The sequence below is a fragment of the Anomaloglossus baeobatrachus genome, chromosome 3 (assembly GCF_048569485.1).
Source record: "Anomaloglossus baeobatrachus isolate aAnoBae1 chromosome 3, aAnoBae1.hap1, whole genome shotgun sequence".
Classification (NCBI taxonomy): domain Eukaryota; kingdom Metazoa; phylum Chordata; class Amphibia; order Anura; family Aromobatidae; genus Anomaloglossus; species Anomaloglossus baeobatrachus.
In genome coordinates this window covers 131,906,283-131,919,277 of record NC_134355.1, presented here as the reverse complement: position 1 = coordinate 131,919,277, position 12,995 = coordinate 131,906,283, and the positions used below count along the sequence as shown (strand labels likewise).

The following is a 12,995-nucleotide window of genomic DNA, read 5'->3' as shown; positions in this document are numbered from 1 at the left end:
AGAAGGGAGCAGCCTGGGGAAGATGGCCTCTCGCCGGGCTGGCTGTGTGGTACCGTTTGGTTTAGCCATCATCAACCCCCTGCCTCCCCTTTTCTAGGAGGTCTCCCCGGGCCAAGTGAGGGCTGCGGCCAGGGTGTTAGGTCGGGAGGAGGCCCTTGCCTGATATACTCTGGTTTCTCTTCAGAACGTAAAAATCTTTCGCCTTTTACTAAAGATTTCCGTGGAGAGGAGCAAAACTGAGTTTTATGGCAATTATTGCATGCTCCAGCTTGCTGGGGTTTCCTTCTTTGGGTTGAACGACAGAATGAGCGGGAGGTGGCTGTAGTGGGAGGCTGACTCCTGTGGCTGCTGCTGGGAGGGAGGCGGTCCTCATTTGAATATTGTGGCCATGGACGGCCAGCTTTTTGGGGAGCAGGAAGCTCGTTTGAAGGGGTGACCCTCTGGTGGAAAGGAGGGCTCAGAGAAGGGAGCAGCCTGGGGAAGATGGCCTCTCGCCGGGCTGGCTGTGTGGTACCGTTTGGTTTAGCCATCATCAACCCCCTGCCTCCCCTTTTCTAGGAGGTCTCCCCGGGCCAAGTGAGGGCTGCGGCCAGGGTGTTAGGTCGGGAGGAGGCCCTTGCCTGATATACTCTGGTTTCTCTTCAGAATGTAAAAATCTTTCGCCTTTTACTAAAGATTTCCGTGGAGAGGAGCAAAACTGAGTTTTATGGCAATTTTTGCATGCTCCAGCTTGCTGGGGTTTCCTTCTTTGGGTTGAACGACAGAATGAGCGGGAGGTGGCTGTAGTGGGAGGCTGACTCCTGTGGCTGCTGCTGGGAGGGAGGCGGACCTCATTTGAATATTGTGGCCATGGACGGCCCGCTTTTTGGGGAGCAGGAAGCTCGTTTGAAGGGGTGACCCTCTGGTGGAAAGGAGGGCTCAGAGAAGGGAGCAGCCTGGGGAAGATGGCCTCTCGCCGGGCTGGCTGTGTGGTACCGTTTGGTTTAGCCATCATCAACCCCCTGCCTCCCCTTTTCTAGGAGGTCTCCCCGGGCCAAGTGAGGGCTGCGGCCAGGGTGTTAGGTCGGGAGGAGGCCCTTGCCTGATATACTCTGGTTTCTCTTCAGAACGTAAAAATCTTTCGCCTTTTACTAAAGATTTCCGTGGAGAGGAGCAAAACTGAGTTTTATGGCAATTTTTGCATGCTCCAGCTTGCTGGGGTTTCCTTCTTTGGGTTGAACGACAGAATGAGCGGGAGGTGGCTGTAGTGGGAGGCTGACTCCTGTGGCTGCTGCTGGGAGGGAGGCGGACCTCATTTGAATATTGTGGCCATGGACGGCCCGCTTTTTGGGGAGCAGGAAGCTCGTTTGAAGGGGTGACCCTCTGGTGGAAAGGAGGGCTCAGAGAAGGGAGCAGCCTGGGGAAGATGGCCTCTCGCCGGGCTGGCTGTGTGGTACCGTTTGGTTTAGCCATCATCAACCCCCTGCCTCCCCTTTTCTAGGAGGTCTCCCCGGGCCAAGTGAGGGCTGCGGCCAGGGTGTTAGGTCGGGAGGAGGCCCTTGCCTGATATACTCTGGTTTCTCTTCAGAACGTAAAAATCTTTCGCCTTTTACTAAAGATTTCCGTGGAGAGGAGCAAAACTGAGTTTTTTGGCAATTATTGCATGCTCCAGCTTGCTGGGGTTTCCTTCTTTGGGTTGAACGACAGAATGAGCGGGAGGTGGCTGTAGTGGGAGGCTGACTCCTGTGGCTGCTGCTGGGAGGGAGGCGGTCCTCATTTGAATATTGTGGCCATGGACGGCCCGCTTTTTGGGGAGCAGGAAGCTCGTTTGAAGGGGTGACCCTCTGGTGGAAAGGAGGGCTCAGAGAAGGGAGCAGCCTGGGGAAGATGGCCTCTCGCCGGGCTGGCTGTGTGGTACCGTTTGGTTTAGCCATCATCAACCCCCTGCCTCCCCTTTTCTAGGAGGTCTCCCCGGGCCAAGTGAGGGCTGCGGCCCTTGCCTGATATACTCTGGTTTCTCTTCAGAACGTAAAAATCTTTCGCCTTTTACTAAAGATTTCCGTGGAGAGGAGCAAAACTGAGTTTTATGGCAATTTTTGCATGCTCCAGCTTGCTGGGGTTTCCTTCTTTGGGTTGAACGACAGAATGAGCGGGAGGTGGCTGTAGTGGGAGGCTGACTCCTGTGGCTGCTGCTGGGAGGGAGGCGGTCCTCATTTGAATATTGTGGCCATGGACGGCCCGCTTTTTGGGGAGCAGGAAGCTCGTTTGAAGGGGTGACCCTCTGGTGGAAAGGAGGGCTCAGAGAAGGGAGCAGCCTGGGGAAGATGGCCTCTCGCCGGGCTGGCTGTGTGGTACCGTTTGGTTTAGCCATCATCAACCCCCTGCCTCCCCTTTTCTAGGAGGTCTCCCCGGGCCAAGTGAGGGCTGCGGCCAGGGTGTTAGGTCGGGAGGAGGCCCTTGCCTGATATACTCTGGTTTCTCTTCAGAACGTAAAAATCTTTCGCCTTTTACTAAAGATTTCCGTGGAGAGGAGCAAAACTGAGTTTTATGGCAATCTTTGCATGCTCCAGCTTGCTGGGGTTTCTTTCTTTGGGTTGAACGACAGAATGAGCGGGAGGTGGCTGTAGTGGGAGGCTGACTCCTGTGGCTGCTGCTGGGAGGGAGGCGGTCCTCATTTGAATATTGTGGCCATGGACGGCCCGCTTTTTGGGGAGCAGGAAGCTCGTTTGAAGGGGTGACCCTCTGGTGGAAAGGAGGGCTCAGAGAAGGGAGCAGCCTGGGGAAGATGGCCTCTCGCCGGGCTGGCTGTGTGGTACCGTTTGGTTTAGCCATCATCAACCCCCTGCCTCCCCTTTTCTAGGAGGTCTCCCCGGGCCAAGTGAGGGCTGCGGCCAGGGTGTTAGGTCGGGAGGAGGCCCTTGCCTGATATACTCTGGTTTCTCTTCAGAACGTAAAAATCTTTCGCCTTTTACTAAAGATTTCCATTGAAAAGGAGGAGCAAAACTGAGTTTTATGGCAATTTTTGCATGCTCCAGCTTGCTGGGGTTTCCTTCTTTGGGTTGAACGACAGAATGAGCGGGAGGTGGCTGTAGTGGGAGGCTGACTCCTGTGGCTGCTGCTGGGAGGGAGGTGGTCCTCATTTGAATATTGTGGCCATGGACGGCCCGCTTTTTGGGGAGCAGGAAGCTCGTTTGAAGGGGTGACCCTCTGGTGGAAAGGAGGGCTCAGAGAAGGGAGCAGCCTGGGGAAGATGGCCTCTCGCCGGGCTGGCTGTGTGGTACCGTTTGGTTTAGCCATCATCAACCCCCTGCCTCCCCTTTTCTAGGAGGTCTCCCCGGGCCAAGTGAGGGCTGCGGCCAGGGTGTTAGGTCGGGAGGAGGCCCTTGCCTGATGTACTCTGGTTTCTCTTCAGAACGTAAAAATCTTTCGCCTTTTACTAAAGATTTCCGTGGAGAGGAGCAAAACTGAGTTTTATGGCAATTTTTGCATGCTCCAGCTTGCTGGGGTTTCCTTCTTTGGGTTGAACGACAGAATGAGCGGGAGGTGGCTGTAGTGGGAGGCTGACTCCTGTGGCTGCTGCTGGGAGGGAGGCGGTCCTCATTTGAATATTGTGGCCATGGACGGCCCGCTTTTTGGGGAGCAGGAAGCTCGTTTGAAGGGGTGACCCTCTGGTGGAAAGGAGGGCTCAGAGAAGGGAGCAGCCTGGGGAAGATGGCCTCTCGCCGGGCTGGCTGTGTGGTACCATTTGGTTTAGCCATCATCAACCCCCTGCCTCCCCTTTTCTAGGAGGTCTCCCCGGGCCAAGTGAGGGCTGCGGCCAGGGTGTTAGGTCGGGAGGAGGCCCTTGCCTGATATACTCTGGTTTCTCTTCAGAACGTAAAAATCTTTCGCCTTTTACTAAAGATTTCCGTGGAGAGGAGCAAAACTGAGTTTTATGGCAATTTTTGCATGCTCCAGCTTGCTGGGGTTTCCTTCTTTGGGTTGAACGACAGAATGAGCGGGAGGTGGCTGTAGTGGGAGGCTGACTCCTGTGGCTGCTGCTGGGAGGGAGGCGGTCCTCATTTGAATATTGTGGCCATGGACGGCCCGCTTTTTGGGGAGCAGGAAGCTCGTTTGAAGGGGTGACCCTCTGGTGGAAAGGAGGGCTCAGAGAAGGGAGCAGCCTGGGGGAGATGGCCTCTCGCCGGGCTGGCTGTGTGGTACCGTTTGGTTTAGCCATCATCAACCCCCTGCCTCCCCTTTTCTAGGAGGTCTCCCCGGGCCAAGTGAGGGCTGCGGCCAGGGTGTTAGGTCGGGAGGAGGCCCTTGCCTGATATACTCTGGTTTCTCTTCAGAACGTAAAAATCTTTCGCCTTTTACTAAAGATTTCCGTGGAGAGGAGCAAAACTGAGTTTTATGGCAATTTTTGCATGCTCCAGCTTGCTGGGGTTTCCTTCTTTGGGTTGAACGACAGAATGAGCGGGAGGTGGCTGTAGTGGGAGGCTGACTCCTGTGGCTGCTGCTGGGAGGGAGGCGGTCCTCATTTGAATATTGTGGCCATGGACGGCCCGCTTTTTGGGGAGCAGGAAGCTCGTTTGAAGGGGTGACCCTCTGGTGGAAAGGAGGGCTCAGAGAAGGGAGCAGCCTGGGGAAGATGGCCTCTCGCCGGGCTGGCTGTGTGGTACCGTTTGGTTTAGCCATCATCAACCCCCTGCCTCCCCTTTTCTAGGAGGTCTCCCCGGGCCAAGTGAGGGCTGCGGCCAGGGTGTTAGGTCGGGAGGAGGCCCTTGCCTGATATACTCTGGTTTCTCTTCAGAACGTAAAAATCTTTCGCCTTTTACTAAAGATTTCCGTGGAGAGGAGCAAAACTGAGTTTTATGGCAATTTTTGCATGCTCCAGCTTGCTGGGGTTTCCTTCTTTGGGTTGAACGACAGAATGAGCGGGAGGTGGCTGTAGTGGGAGGCTGACTCCTGTGGCTGCTGCTGGGAGGGAGGCGGTCCTCATTTGAATATTGTGGCCATGGACGGCCCGCTTTTTGGGGAGCAGGAAGCTCGTTTGAAGGGGTGACCCTCTGGTGGAAAGGAGGGCTCAGAGAAGGGAGCAGCCTGGGGAAGATGGCCTCTCGCCGGGCTGGCTGTGTGGTACCGTTTGGTTTAGCCATCATCAACCCCCTGCCTCCCCTTTTCTAGGAGGTCTCCCCGGGCCAAGTGAGGGCTGCGGCCAGGGTGTTAGGTCGGGAGGAGGCCCTTGCCTGATATACTCTGGTTTCTCTTCAGAATGTAAAAATCTTTCGCCTTTTACTAAAGATTTCCGTGGAGAGGAGCAAAACTGAGTTATATGGCAATTTTTGCATGCTCCAGCTTGCTGGGGTTTCCTTCTTTGGGTTGAACGACAGAATGAGCGGGAGGTGGCTGTAGTGGGAGGCTGACTCCTGTGGCTGCTGCTGGGAGGGAGGCGGTCCTCATTTGAATATTGTGGCCATGGACGGCCCGCTTTTTGGGGAGCAGGAAGCTCGTTTGAAGGGGTGACCCTCTGGTGGAAAGGAGGGCTCAGAGAAGGGAGCAGCCTGGGGAAGATGGCCTCTCGCCGGGCTGGCTTTGTGGTACCGTTTGGTTTAGCCATCATCAACCCCCTGCCTCCCCTTTTCTAGGAGGTCTCCCCGGGCCAAGTGAGGGCTGCGGCCAGGGTGTTAGGTCGGGAGGAGGCCCTTGCCTGATATACTCTGGTTTCTCTTCAGAACGTAAAAATCTTTCGCCTTTTACTAAAGATTTCCGTGGAGAGGAGCAAAACTGAGTTTTATGGCAATTTTTGCATGCTCCAGCTTGCTGGGGTTTCCTTCTTTGGGTTGAACGACAGAATGAGCGGGAGGTGGCTGTAGTGGGAGGCTGACTCCTGTGGCTGCTGCTGGGAGGGAGGCGGTCCTCATTTGAATATTGTGGCCATGGACGGCCCGCTTTTTGGGGAGCAGGAAGCTCGTTTGAAGGGGTGACCCTCTGGTGGAAAGGAGGGCTCAGAGAAGGGAGCAGCCTGGGGAAGATGGCCTCTCGCCGGGCTGGCTGTGTGGTACCGTTTGGTTTAGCCATCATCAACCCCCTGCCTCCCCTTTTCTAGGAGGTCTCCCCGGGCCAAGTGAGGGCTGCGGCCAGGGTGTTAGGTCGGGAGGAGGCCCTTGCCTGATATACTCTGGTTTCTCTTCAGAACGTAAAAATCTTTCGCCTTTTACTAAAGATTTCCGTGGAGAGGAGCAAAACTGAGTTTTATGGCAATTTTTGCATGCTCCAGCTTGCTGGGGTTTCCTTCTTTGGGTTGAACGACAGAATGAGCGGGAGGTGGCTGTAGTGGGAGGCTGACTCCTGTGGCTGCTGCTGGGAGGGAGGCGGTCCTCATTTGAATATTGTGGCCATGGACGGCCCACTTTTTGGGGAGCAGGAAGCTCGTTTGAAGGGGTGACCCTCTGGTGGAAAGGAGGGCTCAGAGAAGGGAGCAGCCTGGGGAAGATGGCCTCTCGCCGGGCTGGCTGTGTGGTACCGTTTGGTTTAGCCATCATCAACCCCCTGCCTCCCCTTTTCTAGGAGGTCTCCCCGGGCCAAGTGAGGGCTGCGGCCAGGGTGTTAGGTCGGGAGGAGGCCCTTGCCTGATATACTCTGGTTTCTCTTCAGAACGTAAAAATCTTTCGCCTTTTACTAAAGATTTCCGTGGAGAGGAGCAAAACTGAGTTTTATGGCAATTTTTGCATGCTCCAGCTTGCTGGGGTTTCCTTCTTTGGGTTGAACGACAGAATGAGCGGGAGGTGGCTGTAGTGGGAGGCTGACTCCTGTGGCTGCTGCTGGGAGGGAGGCGGTCCTCATTTGAATATTGTGGCCATGGACGGCCCGCTTTTTGGGGAGCAGGAAGCTCGTTTGAAGGGGTGACCCTCTGGTGGAAAGGAGGGCTCAGAGAAGGGAGCAGCCTGGGGAAGATGGCCTCTCGCCGGGCTGGCTGTGTGGTACCGTTTGGTTTAGCCATCATCAACCCCCTGCCTCCCCTTTTCTAGGAGGTCTCCCCGGGCCAAGTGAGGGCTGCGGCCAGGGTGTTAGGTCGGGAGGAGGCCCTTGCCTGATATACTCTGGTTTCTCTTCAGAACGTAAAAATCTTTCGCCTTTTACTAAAGATTTCCGTGGAGAGGAGCAAAACTGAGTTTTATGGCAATTTTTGCATGCTCCAGCTTGCTGGGGTTTCCTTCTTTGGGTTGAACGACAGAATGAGCGGGAGGTGGCTGTAGTGGGAGGCTGACTCCTGTGGCTGCTGCTGGGAGGGAGGCGGTCCTCATTTGAATATTGTGGCCATGGACGGCCCACTTTTTGGGGAGCAGGAAGCTCGTTTGAAGGGGTGACCCTCTGGTGGAAAGGAGGGCTCAGAGAAGGGAGCAGCCTGGGGAAGATGGCCTCTCGCCGGGCTGGCTGTGTGGTACCGTTTGGTTTAGCCATCATCAACCCCCTGCCTCCCCTTTTCTAGGAGGTCTCCCCGGGCCAAGTGAGGGCTGCGGCCAGGGTGTTAGGTCGGGAGGAGGCCCTTGCCTGATATACTCTGGTTTCTCTTCAGAACGTAAAAATCTTTCGCCTTTTACTAAAGATTTCCGTGGAGAGGAGCAAAACTGAGTTTTATGGCAATTATTGTATGCTCCAGCTTGCTGGGGTTTCCTTCTTTGGGTTGAACGACAGAATGAGCGGGAGGTGGCTGTAGTGGGAGGCTGACTCCTGTGGCTGCTGCTGGGAGGGAGGCGGTCCTCATTTGAATATTGTGGCCATGGACGGCCCGCTTTTTGGGGAGCAGGAAGCTCGTTTGAAGGGGTGACCCTCTGGTGGAAAGGAGGGCTCAGAGAAGGGAGCAGCCTGGGGAAGATGGCCTCTCGCCGGGCTGGCTGTGTGGTACCGTTTGGTTTAGCCATCATCAACCCCCTGCCTCCCCTTTTCTAGGAGGTCTCCCCGGGCCAAGTGAGGGCTGCGGCCAGGGTGTTAGGTCGGGAGGAGGCCCTTGCCTGATATACTCTGGTTTCTCTTCAGAACGTAAAAATCTTTCGCCTTTTACTAAAGATTTCCGTGGAGAGGAGCAAAACTGAGTTTTATGGCAATTTTTGCATGCTCCAGCTTGCTGGGGTTTCCTTCTTTGGGTTGAACGACAGAATGAGCGGGAGGTGGCTGTAGTGGGAGGCTGACTCCTGTGGCTGCTGCTGGGAGGGAGGCGGTCCTCATTTGAATATTGTGGCCATGGACGGCCCGCTTTTTGGGGAGCAGGAAGCTCGTTTGAAGGGGTGACCCTCTGGTGGAAAGGAGGGCTCAGAGAAGGGAGCAGCCTGGGGAAGATGGCCTCTCGCCGGGCTGGCTGTGTGGTACCGTTTGGTTTAGCCATCATCAACCCCCTGCCTCCCCTTTTCTAGGAGGTCTCCCCGGGCCAAGTGAGGGCTGCGGCCAGGGTGTTAGGTCGGGAGGAGGCCCTTGCCTGATATACTCTGGTTTCTCTTCAGAACGTAAAAATCTTTCGCCTTTTACTAAAGATTTCCGTGGAGAGGAGCAAAACTGAGTTTTATGGCAATTTTTGCATGCTCCAGCTTGCTGGGGTTTCCTTCTTTGGGTTGAACGACAGAATGAGCGGGAGGTGGCTGTAGTGGGAGGCTAACTCCTGTGGCTGCTGCTGGGAGGGAGGCGGTCCTCATTTGAATATTGTGGCCATGGACGGCCCGCTTTTTGGGGAGCAGGAAGCTCGTTTGAAGGGGTGACCCTCTGGTGGAAAGGAGGGCTCAGAGAAGGGAATAGCCTGGGGAAGATGGCCTCTCGCCGGGCTGGCTGTGTGGTACCGTTTGGTTTAGCCATCATCAACCCCCTGCCTCCCCTTTTCTAGGAGGTCTCCCCGGGCCAAGTGAGGGCTGCGGCCAGGGTGTTAGGTCGGGAGAAGGCCCTTGCCTGATATACTCTGGTTTCTCTTCAGAACGTAAAAATCTTTCGCCTTTTACTAAAGATTTCCGTGGAGAGGAGCAAAACTGAGTTTTATGGCAATTTTTGCATGCTCCAGCTTGCTGGGGTTTCCTTCTTTGGGTTGAACGACAGAATGAGCGGGAGGTGGCTGTAGTGGGAGGCTGACTCCTGTGGCTGCTGCTGGGAGGGAGGCGGTCCTCATTTGAATATTGTGGCCATGGACGGCCCGCTTTTTGGGGAGCAGGAAGCTCGTTTGAAGGGGTGACCCTCTGGTGGAAAGGAGGGCTCAGAGAAGGGAGCAGCCTGGGGAAGATGGCCTCTCGCCGGGCTGGCTGTGTGGTACCGTTTGGTTTAGCCATCATCAACCCCCTGCCTCCCCTTTTCTAGGAGGTCTCCCCGGGCCAAGTGAGGGCTGCGGCCAGGGTGTTAGGTCGGGAGGAGGCCCTTGCCTGATATACTCTGGTTTCTCTTCAGAACGTAAAAATCTTTCGCCTTTTACTAAAGATTTCCGTGGAGAGGAGCAAAACTGAGTTTTATGGCAATTTTTGCATGCTCCAGCTTGCTGGGGTTTCCTTCTTTGGGTTGAACGACAGAATGAGCGGGAGGTGGCTGTAGTGGGAGGCTGACTCCTGTGGCTGCTGCTGGGAGGGAGGCGGTCCTCATTTGAATATTGTGGCCATGGACGGCCCGCTTTTTGGGGAGCAGGAAGCTCGTTTGAAGGGGTGACCCTCTGGTGGAAAGGAGGGCTCAGAGAAGGGAGCAGCCTGGGGAAGATGGCCTCTCGCCGGGCTGGCTGTGTGGTACCGTTTGGTTTAGCCATCATCAACCCCCTGCCTCCCCTTTTCTAGGAGGTCTCCCCGGGCCAAGTGAGGGCTGCGGCCAGGGTGTTAGGTCGGGAGGAGGCCCTTGCCTGATATACTCTGGTTTCTCTTCAGAACGTAAAAATCTTTCGCCTTTTACTAAAGATTTCCGTGGAGAGGAGCAAAACTGAGTTTTATGGCAATTTTCGCATGCTCCAGCTTGCTGGGGTTTCCTTCTTTGGGTTGAACGACAGAATGAGCGGGAGGTGGCTGTAGTGGGAGGCTGACTCCTGTGGCTGCTGCTGGGAGGGAGGCGGTCCTCATTTGAATATTGTGGCCATGGACGGCCCGCTTTTTGGGGAGCAGGAAGCTCGTTTGAAGGGGTGACCCTCTGGTGGAAAGGAGGGCTCAGAGAAGGGAGCAGCCTGGGGAAGATGGCCTCTCGCCGGGCTGGCTGTGTGGTACCGTTTGGTTTAGCCATCATCAACCCCCTGCCTCCCCTTTTCTAGGAGGTCTCCCCGGGCCAAGTGAGGGCTGCGGCCAGGGTGTTAGGTCGGGAGGAGGCCCTTGCCTGATATACTCTGGTTTCTCTTCAGAATGTAAAAATCTTTCGCCTTTTACTAAAGATTTCTGTGGAGAGGAGCAAAACTGAGTTATATGGCAATTTTTGCATGCTCCAGCTTGCTGGGGTTTCCTTCTTTGGGTTGAACGACAGAATGAGCGGGAGGTGGCTGTAGTGGGAGGCTGACTCCTGTGGCTGCTGCTGGGAGGGAGGCGGTCCTCATTTGAATATTGTGGCCATGGACGGCTCGCTTTTTGGGGAGCAGGAAGCTCGTTTGAAGGGGTGACCCTCTGGTGGAAAGGAGGGCTCAGAGAAGGGAGCAGCCTGGGGAAGATGGCCTCTCGCCGGGCTGGCTGTGTGGTACCGTTTGGTTTAGCCATCATCAACCCCCTGCCTCCCCTTTTCTAGGAGGTCTCCCCGGGCCAAGTGAGGGCTGCGGCCAGGGTGTTAGGTCGGGAGGAGGCCCTTGCCTGATATACTCTGGTTTCTCTTCAGAAAGTAAAAATCTTTCGCCTTTTACTAAAGATTTCCGTGGAGAGGAGCAAAACTGAGTTTTATGGCAATCTTTGCATGCTCCAGCTTGCTGGGGTTTCCTTCTTTGGGTTGAACGACAGAATGAGCGGGAGGTGGCTGTAGTGGGAGGCTGACTCCTGTGGCTGCTGCTGGGAGGGAGGCGGTCCTCATTTGAATATTGTGGCCATGGACGGCCCGCTTTTTGGGGAGCAGGAAGCTCGTTTGAAGGGGTGACCCTCTGGTGGAAAGGAGGGTTTAGAGAAGGGAGCAGCCTGGGGAAGATGGCCTCTCGCCGGGCTGGCTGTGTGGTACCGTTTGGTTTAGCCATCATCAACCCCCTGCCTCCCCTTTTCTAGGAGGTCTCCCCGGGCCAAGTGAGGGCTGCGGCCAGGGTGTTAGGTCGGGAGGAGGCCCTTGCCTGATATACTCTGGTTTCTCTTCAGAACGTAAAAATCTTTCGCCTTTTACTAAAGATTTCCGTGGAGAGGAGCAAAACTGAGTTTTATGGCAATTTTTGCATGCTCCAGCTTGCTGGGGTTTCCTTCTTTGGGTTGAACGACAGAATGAGCGGGAGGTGGCTGTAGTGGGAGGCTGACTCCTGTGGCTGCTGCTGGGAGGGAGGCGGTCCTCATTTGAATATTGTGGCCATGGACGGCCCGCTTTTTGGGGAGCAGGAAGCTCGTTTGAAGGGGTGACCCTCTGGTGGAAAGGAGGGCTCAGAGAAGGGAGCAGCCTGGGGAAGATGGCCTCTCGCCGGGCTGGCTGTGTGGTACCGTTTGGTTTAGCCATCATCAACCCCCTGCCTCCCCTTTTCTAGGAGGTCTCCCCGGGCCAAGTGAGGGCTGCGGCCAGGGTGTTAGGTCGGGAGGAGGCCCTTGCCTGATATACTCTGGTTTCTCTTCAGAACGTAAAAATCTTTCGCCTTTTACTAAAGATTTCCGTGGAGAGGAGCAAAACTGAGTTTTATGGCAATTTTTGCATGCTCCAGCTTGCTGGGGTTTCCTTCTTTGGGTTGAACGACAGAATGAGCGGGAGGTGGCTGTAGTGGGAGGCTGACTCCTGTGGCTGCTGCTGGGAGGGAGGCGGTCCTCATTTGAATATTGTGGCCATGGACGGCCCACTTTTTGGGGAGCAGGAAGCTCGTTTGAAGGGGTGACCCTCTGGTGGAAAGGAGGGCTCAGAGAAGGGAGCAGCCTGGGGAAGATGGCCTCTCGCCGGGCTGGCTGTGTGGTACCGTTTGGTTTAGCCATCATCAACCCCCTGCCTCCCCTTTTCTAGGAGGTCTCCCCGGGCCAAGTGAGGGCTGCGGCCAGGGTGTTAGGTCGGGAGGAGGCCCTTGCCTGATATACTCTGGTTTCTCTTCAGAACGTAAAAATCTTTCGCCTTTTACTAAAGATTTCCGTGGAGAGGAGCAAAACTGAGTTTTATGGCAATTATTGTATGCTCCAGCTTGCTGGGGTTTCCTTCTTTGGGTTGAACGACAGAATGAGCGGGAGGTGGCTGTAGTGGGAGGCTGACTCCTGTGGCTGCTGCTGGGAGGGAGGCGGTCCTCATTTGAATATTGTGGCCATGGACGGCCCGCTTTTTGGGGAGCAGGAAGCTCGTTTGAAGGGGTGACCCTCTGGTGGAAAGGAGGGCTCAGAGAAGGGAGCAGCCTGGGGAAGATGGCCTCTCGCCGGGCTGGCTGTGTGGTACCGTTTGGTTTAGCCATCATCAACCCCCTGCCTCCCCTTTTCTAGGAGGTCTCCCCGGGCCAAGTGAGGGCTGCGGCCAGGGTGTTAGGTCGGGAGGAGGCCCTTGCCTGATATACTCTGGTTTCTCTTCAGAACGTAAAAATCTTTCGCCTTTTACTAAAGATTTCCGTGGAGAGGAGCAAAACTGAGTTTTATGGCAATTTTTGCATGCTCCAGCTTGCTGGGGTTTCCTTCTTTGGGTTGAACGACAGAATGAGCGGGAGGTGGCTGTAGTGGGAGGCTGACTCCTGTGGCTGCTGCTGGGAGGGAGGCGGTCCTCATTTGAATATTGTGGCCATGGACGGCCCGCTTTTTGGGGAGCAGGAAGCTCGTTTGAAGGGGTGACCCTCTGGTGGAAAGGAGGGCTCAGAGAAGGGAGCAGCCTGGGGAAGATGGCCTCTCGCCGGGCTGGCTGTGTGGTACCGTTTGGTTTAGCCATCATCAACCCCCTGCCTCCCCTTTTCTAGGAGGTCTCCC

At 55.6% G+C, this 12,995-nt stretch overlaps 28 non-coding genes across 28 annotated transcripts; all 28 read left to right on the top strand.

The window, feature by feature from the left end:
• Positions 1-164: 164 nt before the first annotated feature.
• On the top strand, positions 165-280 carry LOC142297705 (U5 spliceosomal RNA). Its single transcript, XR_012751980.1, has one exon. It is a non-coding gene; the product is annotated as a U5 spliceosomal RNA (small nuclear RNA).
• Positions 281-625: 345 nt separating this feature from the next.
• Positions 626-741, top strand: LOC142297647 (U5 spliceosomal RNA). Its single transcript, XR_012751924.1, has one exon. It is a non-coding gene; the product is annotated as a U5 spliceosomal RNA (small nuclear RNA).
• A 345-nt stretch (positions 742-1,086) lies between these two features.
• On the top strand, positions 1,087-1,202 carry LOC142298237 (U5 spliceosomal RNA). Its single transcript, XR_012752447.1, has one exon. It is a non-coding gene; the product is annotated as a U5 spliceosomal RNA (small nuclear RNA).
• Positions 1,203-1,547: 345 nt separating this feature from the next.
• On the top strand, positions 1,548-1,663 carry LOC142297711 (U5 spliceosomal RNA). Its single transcript, XR_012751986.1, has one exon. It is a non-coding gene; the product is annotated as a U5 spliceosomal RNA (small nuclear RNA).
• Positions 1,664-1,984: 321 nt separating this feature from the next.
• On the top strand, positions 1,985-2,100 carry LOC142298236 (U5 spliceosomal RNA). Its single transcript, XR_012752446.1, has one exon. It is a non-coding gene; the product is annotated as a U5 spliceosomal RNA (small nuclear RNA).
• A 345-nt stretch (positions 2,101-2,445) lies between these two features.
• Positions 2,446-2,561, top strand: LOC142297608 (U5 spliceosomal RNA). The gene has a single exon (XR_012751886.1). It is a non-coding gene; the product is annotated as a U5 spliceosomal RNA (small nuclear RNA).
• Positions 2,562-2,906: 345 nt separating this feature from the next.
• LOC142297894 (U5 spliceosomal RNA) lies at positions 2,907-3,026 on the top strand. Its single transcript, XR_012752159.1, has one exon. It is a non-coding gene; the product is annotated as a U5 spliceosomal RNA (small nuclear RNA).
• Positions 3,027-3,371: 345 nt separating this feature from the next.
• LOC142297594 (U5 spliceosomal RNA) lies at positions 3,372-3,487 on the top strand. The gene has a single exon (XR_012751872.1). It is a non-coding gene; the product is annotated as a U5 spliceosomal RNA (small nuclear RNA).
• Positions 3,488-3,832: 345 nt separating this feature from the next.
• LOC142298235 (U5 spliceosomal RNA) lies at positions 3,833-3,948 on the top strand. The gene has a single exon (XR_012752445.1). It is a non-coding gene; the product is annotated as a U5 spliceosomal RNA (small nuclear RNA).
• Positions 3,949-4,293: 345 nt separating this feature from the next.
• LOC142298234 (U5 spliceosomal RNA) lies at positions 4,294-4,409 on the top strand. Its single transcript, XR_012752444.1, has one exon. It is a non-coding gene; the product is annotated as a U5 spliceosomal RNA (small nuclear RNA).
• A 345-nt stretch (positions 4,410-4,754) lies between these two features.
• On the top strand, positions 4,755-4,870 carry LOC142298233 (U5 spliceosomal RNA). The gene has a single exon (XR_012752443.1). It is a non-coding gene; the product is annotated as a U5 spliceosomal RNA (small nuclear RNA).
• A 345-nt stretch (positions 4,871-5,215) lies between these two features.
• Positions 5,216-5,331, top strand: LOC142297680 (U5 spliceosomal RNA). The gene has a single exon (XR_012751956.1). It is a non-coding gene; the product is annotated as a U5 spliceosomal RNA (small nuclear RNA).
• A 345-nt stretch (positions 5,332-5,676) lies between these two features.
• LOC142298232 (U5 spliceosomal RNA) lies at positions 5,677-5,792 on the top strand. Its single transcript, XR_012752442.1, has one exon. It is a non-coding gene; the product is annotated as a U5 spliceosomal RNA (small nuclear RNA).
• Positions 5,793-6,137: 345 nt separating this feature from the next.
• On the top strand, positions 6,138-6,253 carry LOC142298231 (U5 spliceosomal RNA). The gene has a single exon (XR_012752441.1). It is a non-coding gene; the product is annotated as a U5 spliceosomal RNA (small nuclear RNA).
• Positions 6,254-6,598: 345 nt separating this feature from the next.
• LOC142298230 (U5 spliceosomal RNA) lies at positions 6,599-6,714 on the top strand. The gene has a single exon (XR_012752440.1). It is a non-coding gene; the product is annotated as a U5 spliceosomal RNA (small nuclear RNA).
• A 345-nt stretch (positions 6,715-7,059) lies between these two features.
• On the top strand, positions 7,060-7,175 carry LOC142298228 (U5 spliceosomal RNA). The gene has a single exon (XR_012752438.1). It is a non-coding gene; the product is annotated as a U5 spliceosomal RNA (small nuclear RNA).
• A 345-nt stretch (positions 7,176-7,520) lies between these two features.
• LOC142297670 (U5 spliceosomal RNA) lies at positions 7,521-7,636 on the top strand. The gene has a single exon (XR_012751946.1). It is a non-coding gene; the product is annotated as a U5 spliceosomal RNA (small nuclear RNA).
• Positions 7,637-7,981: 345 nt separating this feature from the next.
• On the top strand, positions 7,982-8,097 carry LOC142298227 (U5 spliceosomal RNA). Its single transcript, XR_012752437.1, has one exon. It is a non-coding gene; the product is annotated as a U5 spliceosomal RNA (small nuclear RNA).
• Positions 8,098-8,442: 345 nt separating this feature from the next.
• On the top strand, positions 8,443-8,558 carry LOC142298226 (U5 spliceosomal RNA). Its single transcript, XR_012752436.1, has one exon. It is a non-coding gene; the product is annotated as a U5 spliceosomal RNA (small nuclear RNA).
• Positions 8,559-8,903: 345 nt separating this feature from the next.
• Positions 8,904-9,019, top strand: LOC142298225 (U5 spliceosomal RNA). The gene has a single exon (XR_012752435.1). It is a non-coding gene; the product is annotated as a U5 spliceosomal RNA (small nuclear RNA).
• Positions 9,020-9,364: 345 nt separating this feature from the next.
• LOC142298224 (U5 spliceosomal RNA) lies at positions 9,365-9,480 on the top strand. Its single transcript, XR_012752434.1, has one exon. It is a non-coding gene; the product is annotated as a U5 spliceosomal RNA (small nuclear RNA).
• Positions 9,481-9,825: 345 nt separating this feature from the next.
• On the top strand, positions 9,826-9,941 carry LOC142297720 (U5 spliceosomal RNA). Its single transcript, XR_012751994.1, has one exon. It is a non-coding gene; the product is annotated as a U5 spliceosomal RNA (small nuclear RNA).
• A 345-nt stretch (positions 9,942-10,286) lies between these two features.
• LOC142297841 (U5 spliceosomal RNA) lies at positions 10,287-10,402 on the top strand. Its single transcript, XR_012752110.1, has one exon. It is a non-coding gene; the product is annotated as a U5 spliceosomal RNA (small nuclear RNA).
• Positions 10,403-10,747: 345 nt separating this feature from the next.
• Positions 10,748-10,863, top strand: LOC142297757 (U5 spliceosomal RNA). Its single transcript, XR_012752031.1, has one exon. It is a non-coding gene; the product is annotated as a U5 spliceosomal RNA (small nuclear RNA).
• Positions 10,864-11,208: 345 nt separating this feature from the next.
• LOC142298223 (U5 spliceosomal RNA) lies at positions 11,209-11,324 on the top strand. Its single transcript, XR_012752433.1, has one exon. It is a non-coding gene; the product is annotated as a U5 spliceosomal RNA (small nuclear RNA).
• Positions 11,325-11,669: 345 nt separating this feature from the next.
• Positions 11,670-11,785, top strand: LOC142298221 (U5 spliceosomal RNA). The gene has a single exon (XR_012752432.1). It is a non-coding gene; the product is annotated as a U5 spliceosomal RNA (small nuclear RNA).
• A 345-nt stretch (positions 11,786-12,130) lies between these two features.
• LOC142297669 (U5 spliceosomal RNA) lies at positions 12,131-12,246 on the top strand. The gene has a single exon (XR_012751945.1). It is a non-coding gene; the product is annotated as a U5 spliceosomal RNA (small nuclear RNA).
• Positions 12,247-12,591: 345 nt separating this feature from the next.
• Positions 12,592-12,707, top strand: LOC142298220 (U5 spliceosomal RNA). Its single transcript, XR_012752431.1, has one exon. It is a non-coding gene; the product is annotated as a U5 spliceosomal RNA (small nuclear RNA).
• The last annotated feature ends 288 nt before the right edge of the window (positions 12,708-12,995 follow it).